This window comes from Lathyrus oleraceus, chromosome 5, assembly GCF_024323335.1.
Source record: "Lathyrus oleraceus cultivar Zhongwan6 chromosome 5, CAAS_Psat_ZW6_1.0, whole genome shotgun sequence".
Classification (NCBI taxonomy): Eukaryota; Viridiplantae; Streptophyta; class Magnoliopsida; order Fabales; family Fabaceae; genus Lathyrus; species Lathyrus oleraceus.
The window spans coordinates 640242417-640261660 of NC_066583.1; the positions used below are offsets into that span (position 1 = coordinate 640242417).

General features: G+C 37.6%; 1 non-coding gene across 1 annotated transcript; it reads left to right on the forward strand.

Moving 5' to 3' along the window:
• The first annotated feature begins 18547 nt into the window (after positions 1 to 18547).
• Positions 18548 to 18619, forward strand: TRNAD-GUC (transfer RNA aspartic acid (anticodon GUC)). Its single transcript has one exon. It is a non-coding gene; the product is annotated as a tRNA-Asp (tRNA).
• Positions 18620 to 19244: the final 625 nt, after the last annotated feature.

The following is a 19244-nucleotide window of genomic DNA, read 5'->3' on the forward strand; positions in this document are numbered from 1 at the left end:
GGTTTTATTTGCAAACTTTGAAATATTTAAGCGTTTTGATCGTATATGAGAATATCTCATCAGATATATCAGGTGAAAAAATTTTCCCGGTTTTTTCATGTTTGAGAATTTTTGCAAATAAACTCCTTTGAGTTCCTTGAAAATTTTCTCTTTCTGATGACATGAATACGGATGAATGCGTGAATGCATGAATGCAACAATCACACTCAAGGATCAAGCAAGGCACACCAAACAAAGGTCGTGGGAAAGCTCATTGTATCCCTAATATCAATCATCCATTTTGGTGGATTTAGGTTTTCACCTTATCGACACCCAAGTTCCATTGATATTAACGGTACATGAACCGGCTCGGACATCCTTAATATCAACCATCCTTTTTGGGGAATTTTGGTTTTATACCTGATCAACATCCAGGTTCCATTGATATTAAGGTTGTCTGAACGACTCAACCACGAATCACGGGTTTGTTGAGAGTCACGAGCATGGAGTCTCGGTTAAGAACCACCCAAAGGGAGTGTACTAGGGTTTAAACCTGCCAGACATGTTCTATCAGAGGTTCCCATAATCATCGTTCCATCTTTCGAATATTATCGGAGGAACGAATACTCGTATTCCAAAAATATTCTCAAGAGAAACTCTTATGAGTGTAGTATCGCGTAACAATCGCATCAGAACTTACATCTGAACGACCTCCGCACTACGTTCCTAAAAATAGGCCAAGATGGGTTTGGTAAACAAAGGCCCTTGGCTTCTGCGGAACATGATTGAAAGAATAATGCCTAACCACAAATAACTTGTGTGACATTATTAATCCAACATGACCTCCACCAAGTGAATGGACTCGCAAGTCAACTGGCTAAGGAATACTCCACACCAGTCAACAAGACTATGCCATTCTCCTATCCTAGAGTGCACTCGAGTTCGGGTATAGAACTCATCTCACAGATCACCAAAGCAAACAGCAATTGCATATCAAGCAATTCAAACATTACAATCAATACAGTTATCCCAAATTGTACAAAAATATGTCATATAACAAATAATAATATAGCACAACAAGGGTGAAAAGTAGGCAATACCACCAAGGATCGATTTTCCCCAGCAGAGTCGCCACTTTTCTGTAGCGGTGTATTCGTCGCTATATGATTTATTAATTAAACCATAAGCAAAGCATACAATGAATTCGAGTCGCCACCGCACTTTTATTTATCCAAAGGACTGGCTAAAAAGCGAACAAAAGCCTAAGAAGTTTTACACGTAGAAAACTAATAAAAAGATCAGAGAGTTTGGGTAAGGGGTAAATTACGCAATGGGAAGGTGTTAGGCACCCACTACGTCCTAGGTACTCCTAGGGAGCCCTTTTCACACTTGTTGTATAAAATTGTTATTTGTTATGACATAAGTATTGTGCAAACATGATTGGGATGATGAGAAAAGAATATACAAGTTGATTATTTTTGTGTTCGAACGGATGAACCCGTTGCCTACGTACCTTCCATCAAAGGTAAGGATCAAAACGCCGTAGTTCGGCTAAAAGATCTCCAAAAGTTAATGAGTTCAATTTTAAACAATAGCACTGAGGCTTTTCGTTATCAATGGGAGAAAACTCGACCAAGACCAACATCCACCATGCGAGGATAACTTCGACGTACTAGAGGGGTTAACCCTGTTTTCAGTACGGAAGTCTTATAGTCGACTCACTAAGGATAGGGTGAGGTTTACATCAACCACAATGATAATTGAAACCTATAGCTAATATGTGAAAACTTAGCAAGAATGGACAAAGCCAAAACAATTGAATGGGTGAAGTTAATTGATTGTGATTATGAAAGTAGGGTCAAAGTATGATTAAGATTGATTCAAAAGAAAGTATTATGAAAATGGAGTTTGAAAAAGTCAAGGACTTGGGGTCCAGGTTTTTAAAAGCATGAAGATGTTTGCACAATATCTATCTCAAGTTTTGAAAGTAATGTGTGAAAAGGTTTAGGACAGAATGGATGAATGGATGAAGATGGATTGTAAAACTTCCTAGGAGGTTCACTTCTTGAAATCATATAGAAGATGACTCAAGTGTGTCCTTTGGAATAGGCAATAAGCAATAACAAACGAACAAAGCAAAAGATGAAAGTCAACAAAAGCGGATACCGGATGCCAATTACTGGACTTATACCAATCTCCTAAAACAGAACTGGATATCAGAGGCCACTCTATGGACTTATACTAATCTCCTCAACAAAGAAATAAAAAGTGGATACCGGATGCCAATCTATCTGGACTTATACCAATCTCCAACAACAAAGCAAACACTTGGATGTCAGATGCCAATCTATCTGGGCTTACTCTAACTTCCAACATATGATCATAGGAAAACAAATGCCAAATTACACGGACTTACAATTGCATCCTCACATAAATCAAACGAATGCATCAAGCAAAGAGATGATGAGTGACCAATGAAATAGTCTTACAACTCACTTCCATATCATAGGAACAATGGCCAATGAATGGTCTTACAATTGTCCTCAATGGGCAAACAACAAAGATATGTCACACAGACAGATGAAATGATCATGCACTAATGAGTAATTGGTGATGATAAATGCACAAAGCATGCAAGCAGACATGTGTATATGAAGTAAGCAATCAATCAATCAAAGGCATTCAGCACACACTATAACCAAACAATTAGGCTTATGCAAAGGTTTAGGCATTGAAGCCAACTGGAATGGGGTTAATGGTGCTCTTAACCTTGCCATTGAGGGGCTAAGGTGAAGCAGATGAAAAGATATGAGGGGTGTGCCTCATTGCTCTTATCCCTGGCCAGGGAGAGCATTTGAATATCAGAAGGTGTGGGAGTTCAGAAAGTAGGAACTCTCTCCACAAGTTAGACTCTATAGATCTTGGGTTTTTACTCACTATGCATCAACACATGTGGTGTGAGCAAGGTGAGTGACACACAGAATAGTAGGAGATAGGTTGCATATCTCTTGGATTCTACCAATTGCCTTATTTAAAGGACTTTTCCTGCTTAGGACAAATGTAAACACACACAAGCATTGCCTCTTAAGGAGGACTTCAGACAGTTGCCTGGCCAAGTAACAGGCCAGGTCTTCCAGACTACATGAAGATAAGAAGTTATACCTCAATGCAAATTGCTATTAAGCAAAGCAAAGCAAGTTCTTAGAGAACTAAGCAACTAAAGGTACCTGAAACCAGTCAAACAGAATCAGTACACAACTCAAAGTCAAATCAAAATGAGATAGAGATCAACAGTCAACACAATCAGTTAAATGTGCAATGCACAAAGCTCAAAGCATGTGAGCCAAGCAACCTACAAAACAAACAAGTTAGTCATGATAATCAATCAAGCTCATTCAGTTTGTAATGATCTCTTTGGGTATTTGTTGCTTAACCTGAAACAACAAACTTAAACATGAGCAACATGACCACTAGGACAAGCCTAGGGTCAAAAAGAGATAAGAAAGTCAAAACAGCAAGTGACATTCAATCAAAATCAAGTTCAAGCAATCAAGAAGCAAACTCAATTGGTTTCATGTTCATATCATTCATCATCATCATTTCATGAGCAAATTAGGTCAAAGCATGGCATATAGAAGCTCAAAGAAGTCAACAGAATGATTTAGCTCAAAACCAAACTCAAACATTTCAATAAATCATCAAATAATTCATGATCAAACATCAACCATAACATGACAAGCATATCAAATTTCAGCTCATTTGGATAAAGGGAAGTAGGTCGATGAAAATCAGAAAGTCAAAGCAAGTTCAAGCATGCTCAAAGAAGTCAACCAAACATGTACCAACTTCAATAAATCATAAATCAGTGACAACATATGAGAAATGAATGGGACTAAAACCATGACAAAGCTTAAGATGTCTACTAATCACATGTCAAATTTCAAGTTCATCCAATTAAGTATGAGGATTTCACAAATCATATGAGAACATGTGTCACAAAAAGTCAACATATGACCAAACAGGGGAGAAAATCCCAAACAAAATAGGAAATGCCATCAATAATTCCAGAAAAATTCACATGTAAACTAGACATCCACAAGTAGGTTCATGCAAAAATTCAGGTCAATTTGAGTTCAAGAAGCATGGTAATTAAAATCATGAAGTTGGACATCAATAGTGTGACACAAATTGTCACACCCTAATTCAAAAAATCATAACTCACAAACCAGCAATGATAAATTCACAAACTCTACACCACAATCACCATGAATGTGTCTAGTTTAAGCACAAAAAATTTCAAAGGCATTGGATAAAGTATCATCATTTCACAATTGATTTGGCAAGACATACATAAAATGAGCACATGTGACAAACCCTAGCACAATTAAAAATCCACTCATGCCAAAAATCTGGAAAAAACATGACAAATAACTAGAGATCAAGAGGAGCATTTTGCAAAATGTCCCATGAATTTTGGATCAAAAATGATTGACTTATGATTTTTGTAAGTTTGGTCACAAAATGAAATAAATATTGAAGAAAATAAAGTGATTTAATGAATTTGTAACACGGCATGGCATTATTGTAATATTGGAGGTCACTAAGTGAAACTCTGCGTTTCACTTAGTGACGTGTTGGCCAGGGATTCGCTCATGGGCAATACAACAGTAGCTTCATGCAAACAAAACATTCAAAAGCCAAAACACGATTTTCTGGATATGCAATTAGGGTTCTTGCAGCTACAGTAACAACATGCATCCTCTTCAACAATCGTGAAAAAATTTTGGTTCCAGATTTTGAAAACAAACATGGCATTCGGACCATCATACCACATATATCAACATTCCAACAGCCATTAACATTAAATCATGCTAACTAGGACGAATCATGCATGAACACAAATGAACATCAATCTTTAAATCATTGTAACTTTCAAAATACACAGCCATTTTCCTTGGTTCAAAGCTCATTGTGACCAGCAAAGCAAGATCTATCATAAGCATAGCATGATTTTGGGAATGGTTAAGGTCGAAAACTTACCAAATTTGAAGAACAGTTGTGATGCAGTTGTTGTTTGGCTGTGCAAGGCAGAAACAGGTGCTCAACAAGGTTGGTATTGATGAATGGTCGAAGAATTTAAGCTCAGCAATGTTGATTCTAGCTCAAATCGAGATCTGCCATGGAAGTGCTTAGGAGTAACAGCTGCGGATTCCTTGCTTACAGTGGTTGTTTGATGCTCACAAAAGCTTCCAAAAGGATGGAGTATGATGGCACAAAGCACAGAATCACGTATTCTTTGAAGGTTTTCAGAAAAATTTCAAGTGAAGGAAATGAATGTTTTTGAGAGCAAAAGAGTTTTTGTTCTGTTTTGGTGAAAGTGGCTGCTAGGGTTGTTCTGCAGAAAATGGAGTATATATATGCTGTTTAATGTTGCTAATTGTTTGGTTAGTGAGTGGTAATCACAATTTGCATAAAAGAGGTAATTTGACCAATTTGTGAAATTCCACTCATGTTGTAAGGGCATGGATACAGCTGCGAATTTGGGCCTTGATCATATCCCAAATGTGATTTTTAGTCAAATTCAAATGGTAGAAAGTGTTGGAATTGGTTATTTTGAAAAGTCACTTTTCCACCTCACTTAATTAAATTCAAACCACCTTAAAAATGCCATTTTGATTGGTGAATTTTTGGTGAATTGTGATGAAAGATTTGGATAGAGCACATCAAATAGGACTTGTAGCAAAAAACCCCACCCAATTTGGCCAAATGGTTTGGAAGATATGGCCTTTTGAAGTTCAAAAATTCTTGAGAAAGATTTGATCATAACTTGCCAACCATAAATGGGAATTGAGTGTTCTTGGACTTTTTGGAAACGGGAGAACAAGATCTTCAACTTTCATGTTGGGCAAAAATTCATTTGAAGCTTGTATGATGATGTAATGTTGAGGAGAAGAAGTTTCCATTTTTGGCAAATTCCAATTACAGGTCAACTTTCTATTTTGGGAAATTTCTTGTCTGACTTTATTTTCTTCACTGTGGATGTTTGACATGTTATATGAGGCTTATATGGACATGAATGAGACCTCTCAGACCAATTCCCATCATCAAATCACTGATTAAATGCACAGTTGACCAAGGTTGACTTCAGTTGACTTTGCTAGGGTTTTGCTTGACTGAACCATGTTCTGATGAATTCCAAGCCCCTAACACTTGATATCTTGATCCAACATGATGTCACAACTCATATGAACTCTTGATGAATGATCATGGTGTCCAAATTCTGCAAGAATGGCCACCATCTATCTCAATGCCTGACTTTGACTGATTTGACCTAATTTGCTTCATCTGCAAGTAACATGGTTAGATGACAATATTTTTGTACCTTTTGGTTAATAGACAAATGAAAAGCAATGATATACAAATGCAATACATGCTTGGTGATCAAGAACCACACTCACAAGATACCCACCCACTAGGAGGGAAGCTAGGGCATGCAATGATCCTTGAGGCCATGATATGATATGATATAGGCCATGAGGGATCTTAGGGCCAAAATTGGGGTCTTACAGATGCCCCTATTTAAGGTCATTCTAGCCGGAGAAGTGAAGTTTAGAAATCTTCATCTCGACGCGGTAGAATGGGCTTAAATAACAGTAATGAGACAAATTTTGGTCCCTAAGAGACCTCATGATGCAAATGTATGTATGCAAAAGACACAAACTCTGTGAGGAATATGATTCACACAGAAGAAAAGACGATCCATCGGAGTAATACACTCACCAGGAACAGAGACTCTAACAAAACTCTTGTTGGGGATAAACAAAATTGACACAGCGTGAACAAGACACGACTCTGATTAGGGTAACAGAAATCAGACTGGAGGTTTCACTGGGGAGTGAAGGACTCACACTGGGGAAAAGAAAATTCCAAAGGAAGAACATCCATTGGAGAGACACAAGCTGACTCCTGGGAAGAAGCAAAAGGAAACTCCACTGAGGAAGCACCAAAGAATGAGATGTTACCGGTATAAGGGTAACAAGCTCAGGAAGAATGAATATCTAAGACCGGTATAAGGGTGAGAGATATCAATCAACCAAGCATCTGAGAAAGACCTGAAAAAGGTACATAAACTCAGGAAAATCTGACTCCGCAGGGGGACCGAGGTCATAATAGGGAGCAGAAGGGAAGGAACACCAGGGATACCGAGGTATATAATAGGTGACCGACCAAAGCGTGAATTGGTATATGTGCCAAAACACTCATCATCCGAAAGGAGGGCTTGAAAAAGCAAATCGACTTACAGGATGGACATTCGAATCCACAACGGGAAAACGAACCTTACTCAATTGGGGACACAAACCCAAAGAGTGCATGAGATATAATATCCATTACCGGCAGACCGTGGATAAGAAAACTCGCATGAGATATATTATCTATTACCGTCAGAACGTAGATAATAAACTCGCATGGTAAGAAACACCAGAGATACCGAAGCATATAATAGGTGATCTACCGAAAACGTGGATTGGTATATATGCCAAAACACTCATCATCCGAAACACAAACTGGTTAAAGGATGGATATTCGATTCTACAAAGAATACGAATCTTGCTCAGCTGGGGAAAATCAACAAAGGATTCCAACTAAAGAGTGCATGAGACATATTATTCATTACCGGCAGACCGTGAATAATATACTCGAAAGGAAAAGACACCAGAGATACCGAAGTATATAATAGGTGACTAACCAAAAAGAGAGACAATCGATACCAAGCATCCGGGTAAACGAAAGACAACTCAAAGGGATAAATTGCAAGCATCCGGCAATTATCCAACAACAAAGAATATTCGACTCCGCAAAGGGAAATAACGAATCTTACTCAATCAGGGAAACACAAAAGGCTTTGACTGAAGAGCGCATGAGATATATTATTCATTACTGGCAGACCGTGAATTCGCATGGAAGATTATCCACAACCGGTTACTGGGTTAATAAAGGATAAATCAACCGAAAAGAAAGGCATCGGGATACCAAACTAGGTATATAATGATGACCAATCAAAAGGGGCAACAGACATTACCAACAAAAGGGTAAATGAAAGGCGATCTGCTGAGGATAAATTGCATAAACAGCAATTATCCACAACGACAAGCTGGGGATATATTGATGACAATCAACTATCCGGGGAACGCAATCACTGACAAACGGTGAAAGAACCCGCTGGGGATAAAATTGCTAGCATCCGGCAATTATCCAACTGTACCACAAGGTACAAACTCCGCTGGGGAGAAAGAATCAACAAACTGGGATTTACAACTACCGAATACAGGGTAGAAGACCACAGACTCAACTGGGGATAGAAATCACCATAGGGAGACACCAACTCTGTTAGGGATGAAACCACTACAACAGGAATCCACTTATAATCAGGACGAACCACAAAGGTTACTCTGTTAGGGAAAAAGAGATAGGACTTACAATTACCGAATACGGGGTAATAGCCATACTCTGGTGGGGATAAATATGAATTAGGGTTTACATATACCGAATACGGGGTAGAAGACCAACAACTCTGCGTGGGGATAGAACAAATCACAAATCCGCACGGGAAACCAAGAAAATAGGGTTTATAACAAACCACAAACTCTGTTGGAGAGTAAGAAACAGGATTTACGACTACCGACTACTAGGTAGACAACCAACAATTCTTGCCGAGGAATAAAAGGTATATAACCACCAATTCCGCCGAAAGGGCAAAGAAAATATTAGGACTTACAACTACCGGTATAAGGGTAGAGGCCCGAAAAACTCCGCTGGGGAACAACCCACTGGGAAGCACAAGACAGTTGACAAATAGCCAATTCGGGGATAATCCGAAAAGACAGACTGAATCAAGGCACGTCCTAATGAGGATATAACTCAAATAGGAAAATCCATCCCAATATATATGTTGGGAGGAAACGGAAGAAACCGTCATCCACGAGGATATATCTCAGTGGGGAACTGCAGAAGGACAGACGAAAGACACTTTCTGCTTATGGGGCTGACTCTATATGGAGAGATTTTAACACCCGACATCTGCTAGGGGAGATCTATAAAGGAGATCTGTATCACCCGTTGCAGGAGACACAACAATCAAAAGATATATGGCAAACAATGCAACATGAATATCTGAATGTTTATGAATATGCATGAATATGCATGATTTTATGTTTAATGAATGCTGACAAAACAGACAATTCTAACACAAACAGGTCCAAGAATCAAACGCCCGGTATTATACTTCCAGGGGAAAACCAACTGGAAAGTCAATCTGCTGGAGATCTATATGCTGAGAAACAAAGATCTGCGGGTACTGCTGAGGAAGCAGATAATCAGAGATATCAGGAAACCAAATCTCCGAGTGACGGATCAGCAAACAAACCGATCAAGGCACAGAAAGTCACAACAGGCAAAACAGCCACCAAGACGAATCTGTTGGAGAACAAGAGAAAACCCAAGATATCTGCAGGGGATCCCAGTGTCAACTGAGAAACAAAAGGTGCATTGCACAAGCACGAACTGCTGTAGAAGCAACTCCACATAACTCCGCTGGGGAACAACCCACTGAGGGAGAATGTACCACACAAGTAGATTCTGCAACAAGCCACTCTACTTGGGGGGAATACACAAAGCAAACTGATCGCAACAAGTAGATTCTGCAATATAAGCCACTCTACTGGGGATCACAAGCAGTCAGGAAATCAATCTGTTCTCTGAATGCTAGAGCCATCATCCGACCATACTGGGGATTGAAGGAGTATTCAACAGGCGAAACTGCCACAACAAACGTTCTGCAGACTATGCTGAGGAAAAAGATGGTTGAAATACTGGGATGTCAACCCAATCAACCACTGAATAAGAAAATAAATCCTGCTCTGCTGAGGAGAACAAACACTCTGATAGAGAGACAGCAACAACTCCACAGACGACTTCGCCGGGAAAAGGTAAAGTACCGGGTATCAAACCGCTGACTTACCGAGTCTTTTAAAAGGAAAACGACCGTGCTGAGGAAACAGACAACTCTGCTGGCACCTGCACTGGGGAAAGTGACAACCACTCTGCTTGCGAATGTGCTGAGGAGACAAATAAAGTCTGGGAATGTCGACCTACTGGAGAAAGTGACGGGGCGCCAGGATGACAAACCAATCAACCGCTGAAACTCACAAGGGAACCTCCATGCTAGGGAAAATTGCTGCTGGAGAAAACGAAGTCTTCAACAACACTCTGCTTGCGACTATACTGGGGAACAACCCCAACAACAACTCTGTTTGAGGAACAACCCCAACAAAGATCTGAAGAAAGAGGATACAACCAAACCAGGAATATGAACAAATGTCTTACCTGTTGGAAATCATGCCACCCTCGGGAGAGCACTGAGATATTCTTGAGTATCCTTTCAATATTGTGAATGTTCACTTTGTTTAAAACAATATTTTTGAAAAATTTATTTGTTTAAAACAATGACATTTTATCAATTTAAAACATGCAAAACATTTGTTGAATTGAAACAAATAAGAGTGCAAATAATTGGATAAAAAGCTCAAATTGATTTGATGGAATGGTAGCCTGCAAATGGAAAGACTCCATAGATCTGTACAAATTTGAAATCAGTGATATATATTGGAAGAGGGCTACATTGAACATAATGATCCTTTCTCTACCAATTTGAATCTCGATGTATCCGAAGCTTCGGTTGACGACGAATCGAGAATCTTCTGACGAAATAACGATTGGTGAACAGAAAGTCTTGTCAGGATGCAGTCACTTGCCAATTCCCTAATTTTTGCCTAGATTGCCCCAGGGTGAGGTACTCAATCTAGCGGGATGCAAATATTCTTTTTTTTTTTTCAAGTCTCTAATTTTTGCCTGGATCACCCTTGCGGGTTCTCCACCGAGACGCTCATTTTTGCCTAAGCCGCCCTTTCGGGTTTTCAACTTAGCGAGCTATTCTGTTTTTCATTTGCATATACTTTTTTTTCTAGGCAAAGTATCTCTTGACTGCATCTGAATTCACAGGACGAGTGAAATCCTCCCCATCCATTGTTGTAAGCATCAACGCACCGAAAAGGCTCTCTTAACAACATATGGACCCTCGTAGTTTGGAGTCCACTTGCCCCTGGAATCGGGCGTGAAAGACAAAACTTTCTTGAGCACGAGGTCACCTTTTCGGAACACACGAGGCTTGACCTTCTTATCGAATGCTTTCTTCATTCTCTGCTGATATAGCTGACCATGGCACATGGCAGTTAATCGCTTCTCTTCGATCAAATTCAGTTGGTCGTAACGACTCTGAATCCATTCAGCATCAGTCAACTAGGGACTTGAGGGTATAATTTTTCTTTTTTCTTTTGGAAAAATTTTGAATTTTTTTTTCCTGATTTTTGATTTTTCATTCTTTTTTTTTCACCCTCTTTTTTTTTTTTTTTTAATTTTTTAATTTGCAATGCCCCAGTTTGACTGTTTTGCTGATTCTCATGATACAGCTGAATGAGCCTTTCTTCGTTGCTCAAGAAGACGGGTAATCTCATCAGGAATCCCCTTCAACATCATCTTCCTCTGCCTCAAATACAAAGAATTCAAGATTGGGAGATGGCTTTGGATCATTATGTTCAATGGGTTTAGAAATCCCTGCATAATGATTCTGGATAATGAAAAGCTTAGAATTTAAACAAGCAAATCATTTATGCAGATGAGAAAACTGTTTTTGTTTTTCATGGTTTTTTGTGATCACTGATTTCATGCAAAAAGCAAAAAGTGAAAACAAATGAAAAAACAAATGTTTAACAATGCATTAATTGAATGAAAACATCATTGTATTAAATGCTGCCAACAATGTCATCACTTCTCCTTTTGGCATGGGAGAAGGGTTTTAAACAAAGTGAACAAATCACGCTGACTTATGAATGACCGTAGGAACATCCACAGCGACCCAATTGTGGCAGACACCACCAGGAATGATGAAATTGTTCAAGTCTTCTGCATCCTCTTCCAAGATAGCAGCAGCCTCTTCTTCAGGTTGATCATCATGAATGAATCCTCCACTTGTGAACAGACCTTGCTCATTAAATGCCCCAGAACAGTAGCCAATGCTAGCCCGGGATTGGTTAACCAGGAATAAATCCATCAACAGTACTTTGTCTGGCAAATTCCTCCTCGAGTTTACAATTCTCTTGCTCAGGATAATCCATCAATCTGGCAGAGATGATTCTGGTATAATACCGGCAAAGTGCGTCTTCAAAATAAATGAAGATCGCAGGGTCAGACCACAGGACGGGAGACCGGAACAAAACACCCGCTTATGCAAATGATGCATGAAGTGTTTATGCATATGCTTGTTTTTTCATTTCAAAGGAACTCGAGGGTTTTATTTGCAAACTTTGAAATATTTAAGCGTTTTGATCGTATATGAGAATATCTCATCAGATATATCAGGTGAAAAAATTTTCCCGGTTTTTTCATGTTTGAGAATTTTTGCAAATAAACTCCTTTGAGTTCCTTGAAAATTTTCTCTTTCTGATGACATGAATACGGATGAATGCGTGAATGCATGAATGCAACAATCACACTCAAGGATCAAGCAAGGCACACCAAACAAAGGTCGTGGGAAAGCTCATTGTATCCCTAATATCAATCATCCATTTTGGTGGATTTAGGTTTTCACCTTATCGACACCCAAGTTCCATTGATATTAACGGTACATGAACCGGCTCGGACATCCTTAATATCAACCATCCTTTTTGGGGAATTTTGGTTTTATACCTGATCAACATCCAGGTTCCATTGATATTAAGGTTGTCTGAACGACTCAACCACGAATCACGGGTTTGTTGAGAGTCACGAGCATGGAGTCTCGGTTAAGAACCACCCAAAGGGAGTGTACTAGGGTTTAAACCTGCCAGACATGTTCTATCAGAGGTTCCCATAATCATCGTTCCATCTTTCGAATATTATCGGAGGAACGAATACTCGTATTCCAAAAATATTCTCAAGAGAAACTCTTATGAGTGTAGTATCGCGTAACAATCGCATCAGAACTTACATCTGAACGACCTCCGCACTACGTTCCTAAAAATAGGCCAAGATGGGTTTGGTAAACAAAGGCCCTTGGCTTCTGCGGAACATGATTGAAAGAATAATGCCTAACCACAAATAACTTGTGTGACATTATTAATCCAACATGACCTCCACCAAGTGAATGGACTCGCAAGTCAACTGGCTAAGGAATACTCCACACCAGTCAACAAGACTATGCCATTCTCCTATCCTAGAGTGCACTCGAGTTCGGGTATAGAACTCATCTCACAGATCACCAAAGCAAACAGCAATTGCATATCAAGCAATTCAAACATTACAATCAATACAGTTATCCCAAATTGTACAAAAATATGTCATATAACAAATAATAATATAGCACAACAAGGGTGAAAAGTAGGCAATACCACCAAGGATCGATTTTCCCCAGCAGAGTCGCCACTTTTCTGTAGCGGTGTATTCGTCGCTATATGATTTATTAATTAAACCATAAGCAAAGCATACAATGAATTCGAGTCGCCACCGCACTTTTATTTATCCAAAGGACTGGCTAAAAAGCGAACAAAAGCCTAAGAAGTTTTACACGTAGAAAACTAATAAAAAGATCAGAGAGTTTGGGTAAGGGGTAAATTACGCAATGGGAAGGTGTTAGGCACCCACTACGTCCTAGGTACTCCTAGGGAGCCCTTTTCACACTTGTTGTATAAAATTGTTATTTGTTATGACATAAGTATTGTGCAAACATGATTGGGATGATGAGAAAAGAATATACAAGTTGATTATTTTTGTGTTCGAACGGATGAACCCGTTGCCTACGTACCTTCCATCAAAGGTAAGGATCAAAACGCCGTAGTTCGGCTAAAAGATCTCCAAAAGTTAATGAGTTCAATTTTAAACAATAGCACTGAGGCTTTTCGTTATCAATGGGAGAAAACTCGACCAAGACCAACATCCACCATGCGAGGATAACTTCGACGTACTAGAGGGGTTAACCCTGTTTTCAGTACGGAAGTCTTATAGTCGACTCACTAAGGATAGGGTGAGGTTTACATCAACCACAATGATAATTGAAACCTATAGCTAATATGTGAAAACTTAGCAAGAATGGACAAAGCCAAAACAATTGAATGGGTGAAGTTAATTGATTGTGATTATGAAAGTAGGGTCAAAGTATGATTAAGATTGATTCAAAAGAAAGTATTATGAAAATGGAGTTTGAAAAAGTCAAGGACTTGGGGTCCAGGTTTTTAAAAGCATGAAGATGTTTGCACAATATCTATCTCAAGTTTTGAAAGTAATGTGTGAAAAGGTTTAGGACAGAATGGATGAATGGATGAAGATGGATTGTAAAACTTCCTAGGAGGTTCACTTCTTGAAATCATATAGAAGATGACTCAAGTGTGTCCTTTGGAATAGGCAATAAGCAATAACAAACGAACAAAGCAAAAGATGAAAGTCAACAAAAGCGGATACCGGATGCCAATTACTGGACTTATACCAATCTCCTAAAACAGAACTGGATATCAGAGGCCACTCTATGGACTTATACTAATCTCCTCAACAAAGAAATAAAAAGTGGATACCGGATGCCAATCTATCTGGACTTATACCAATCTCCAACAACAAAGCAAACACTTGGATGTCAGATGCCAATCTATCTGGGCTTACTCTAACTTCCAACATATGATCATAGGAAAACAAATGCCAAATTACACGGACTTACAATTGCATCCTCACATAAATCAAACGAATGCATCAAGCAAAGAGATGATGAGTGACCAATGAAATAGTCTTACAACTCACTTCCATATCATAGGAACAATGGCCAATGAATGGTCTTACAATTGTCCTCAATGGGCAAACAACAAAGATATGTCACACAGACAGATGAAATGATCATGCACTAATGAGTAATTGGTGATGATAAATGCACAAAGCATGCAAGCAGACATGTGTATATGAAGTAAGCAATCAATCAATCAAAGGCATTCAGCACACACTATAACCAAACAATTAGGCTTATGCAAAGGTTTAGGCATTGAAGCCAACTGGAATGGGGTTAATGGTGCTCTTAACCTTGCCATTGAGGGGCTAAGGTGAAGCAGATGAAAAGATATGAGGGGTGTGCCTCATTGCTCTTATCCCTGGCCAGGGAGAGCATTTGAATATCAGAAGGTGTGGGAGTTCAGAAAGTAGGAACTCTCTCCACAAGTTAGACTCTATAGATCTGGGTTTTTACTCACTATGCATCAACACATGTGGTGTGAGCAAGGTGAGTGACACACAGAATAGTAGGAGATAGGTTGCATATCTCTTGGATTCTACCAATTGCCTTATTTAAAGGACTTTTCCTGCTTAGGACAAATGTAAACACACACAAGCATTGCCTCTTAAGGAGGACTTCAGACAGTTGCCTAGCCAAGTAACAGGCCAGGTCTTCCAGACTACATGAAGATAAGAAGTTATACCTCAATGCAAATTGCTATTAAGCAAAGCAAAGCAAGTTCTTAGAGAACTAAGCAACTAAAGGTACTTGAAACCAGTCAAACAGAATCAGTACACAACTCAAAGTCAAATCAAAATGAGATAGAGATCAACAGTCAACACAATCAGTTAAATGTGCAATGCACAAAGCTCAAAGCATGTGAGCCAAGCAACCTACAAAACAAACAAGTTAGTCATGATAATCAATCAAGCTCATTCAGTTTGTAATGATCTCTTTGGGTATTTGTTGCTTAACCTGAAACAACAAACTTAAACATGAGCAACATGACCACTAGGACAAGCCTAGGGTCAAAAAGAGATAAGAAAGTCAAAACAGCAAGTGACATTCAATCAAAATCAAGTTCAAGCAATCAAGAAGCAAACTCAATTGGTTTCATGTTCATATCATTCATCATCATCATTTCATGAGCAAATTAGGTCAAAGCATGGCATATAGAAGCTCAAAGAAGTCAACAGAATGATTTAGCTCAAAACCAAACTCAAACATTTCAATAAATCATCAAATAATTCATGATCAAACATCAACCATAACATGACAAGCATATCAAATTTCAGCTCATTTGGATAAAGGGAAGTAGGTCGATGAAAATCAGAAAGTCAAAGCAAGTTCAAGCATGCTCAAAGAAGTCAACCAAACATGTACCAACTTCAATAAATCATAAATCAGTGACAACATATGAGAAATGAATGGGACTAAAACCATGACAAAGCTTAAGATGTCTACTAATCACATGTCAAATTTCAAGTTCATCCAATTAAGTATGAGGATTTCACAAATCATATGAGAACATGTGTCACAAAAAGTCAACATATGACCAAACAGGGGAGAAAATCCCAAACAAAATAGGAAATGCCATCAATAATTCCAGAAAAATTCACATGTAAACTAGACATCCACAAGTAGGTTCATGCAAACATTCAGGTCAATTTGAGTTCAAGAAGCATGGTAATTAAAATCATGAAGTTGGACATCAATGGTGTGACACAAATTGTCACACCCTAATTCAAAAAATCATAACTCACAAACCAGCAATGATAAATTCACAAACTCTACACCACAATCACCATGAATGTGTCTAGTTTAAGCACAAAAAATTTCAAAGGCATTGGATAAAGTATCATCATTTCACAATTGATTTGGCAAGACATACATAAAATGAGCACATGTGACAAACCCTAGCACAATTAAAAATCCACTCATGCCAAAAATCTGGAAAAAACATGACAAATAACTAGAGATCAAGAGGAGCATTTTGCAAAATGTCCCATGAATTTTGGATCAAAAATGATTGACTTATGATTTTTGTAAGTTTGGTCACAAAATGAAATAAATATTGAAGAAAATAAAGTGATTTAATGAATTTGTAACACGGCATGGCATTATTGTAATATTGGAGGTCACTAAGTGAAACTCTGCGTTTCACTTAGTGACGTGTTGGCCAGGGATTCGCTCATGGGCAATACAACAGTAGCTTCATGCAAACAAAACATTCAAAAGCCAAAACACGATTTTCTGGATATGCAATTAGGGTTCTTGCAGCTACAGTAACAACATGCATCCTCTTCAACAATCGTGAAAAAATTTTGGTTCCAGATTTTGAAAACAAACATGGCATTCGGACCATCATACCACATATATCAACATTCCAACAGCCATTAACATTAAATCATGCTAACTAGGACGAATCATGCATGAACACAAATGAACATCAATCTTTAAATCATTGTAACTTTCAAAATACACAGCCATTTTCCTTGGTTCAAAGCTCATTGTGACCAGCAAAGCAAGATCTATCATAAGCATAGCATGATTTTGGGAATGGTTAAGGTCGAAAACTTACCAAATTTGAAGAACAGTTGTGATGCAGTTGTTGTTTGGCTGTGCAAGGCAGAAACAGGTGCTCAACAAGGTTGGTATTGATGAATGGTCGAAGAATTTAAGCTCAGCAATGTTGATTCTAGCTCAAATCGAGATCTGCCATGGAAGTGCTTAGGAGTAACAGCTGCGGATTCCTTGCTTACAGTGGTTGTTTGATGCTCACAAAAGCTTCCAAAAGGATGGAGTATGATGGCACAAAGCACAGAATCACGTATTCTTTGAAGGTTTTCAGAAAAATTTCAAGTGAAGGAAATGAATGTTTTTGAGAGCAAAAGAGTTTTTGTTCTGTTTTGGTGAAAGTGGCTGCTAGGGTTGTTCTGCAGAAAATGGAGTATATATATGCTGTTTAATGTTGCTAATTGTTTGGTTAGTGAGTGGTAATCACAATTTGCATAAAAGAGGTAATTTGACCAATTTGTGAAATTCCACTCATGTTGTAAGGGATGGATACAGCTGCGAATTTGGGCCTTGATCATATCCCAAATGTGATTTTTAGTCAAATTCAAATGGTAGAAAGTTGTTGATTATCTTTTTTTTATTAATACATAAATATAAATAAATAATCATTGTATAAATTAATTTAATTAAAATTAAAATTGTTTATAAAATAAAGAGTATAGAATAGATTATTTGAAAAAACATAATTTAAAAAAAATGATATGATGGAATATAATTGTATTAATTTAATATAATTCCATGGTGAATTATCATCAAGTATGTTGTATGATTTTTTTTTAAAAAGTCGTTGATTTATAAATATTAACAACTTGTTTTTATTAATACATAAATATAAATAAATAATCAATGTATAAATTTATTTAATTTTTAGTATGTTATATGAATTCAAAATAATTATTGAGATGTAAATAAATTAAAAATTTATATTAAACATTTTAAATACTATTTATAAAAATAAATAAATAATATAGATCTCAATCAAGAAATACAAACATACAAATTATGAGCAGAAAAAAGAACAGAACATCAAAATCACATGCAAATCTTATAATAAAGAGAAAGAAGGGAACTAAGTTGGGATGCAATTGGTATCACAGTTAATAAACAAAGGATTATAATTATAATATTCTACCAAAACGACGACAAGAAGATGTCGTTGTAGTATAGTGGTAAGTATTCCCGCCTGTCACGCGGGTGACCCGGGTTCGATCCCCGGCAACGGCGGTTTTTATTCTCTTTTTCATTATTTCGTTTTACACCCATACTGGACCGGATTTTAAATTATTCTGGGCCCGATTAAGTGTTTCATTTCATTTCCAGAACATATTCGTGTACCCCCCACACTAAACAAACTATACCCCTGCAACTTCTTTATATAATACTATCTATTAATCATAAATATGTTTCTACCTCTTTTGGTAGGTTTTAAGAATTCTAATAATCAAATCATTTATAAATTCAACATTACATCAAAATTGTTAAAACTACTATTATAAATACCACTTTATAACAAACTCATTTTGTCTTTATGTTTTTAAAACTAAGTTTTATGAAAATTTCTACAAAAGAACCTTGTCTCATCAGGTACAAATATTTTAAACTTTAATTAATAATATTTGTTTTTTAATTTTTAATTAATTAATATATATTAATAAAAAATAAAATTAATAAAGATAAATTATTGAATACAAAAATAAAATTAATAAGGTTCTTCTTGAATATAGAGCTATCAAACATGACCTTAAGACTGCACATAAAGTAATACAAATTATTAATTGTGATGGACTTGATCTAAAATCATCCCCTTAAATAGTTTCTTACTTGATGCCCTGTCACTTTATAGACATTT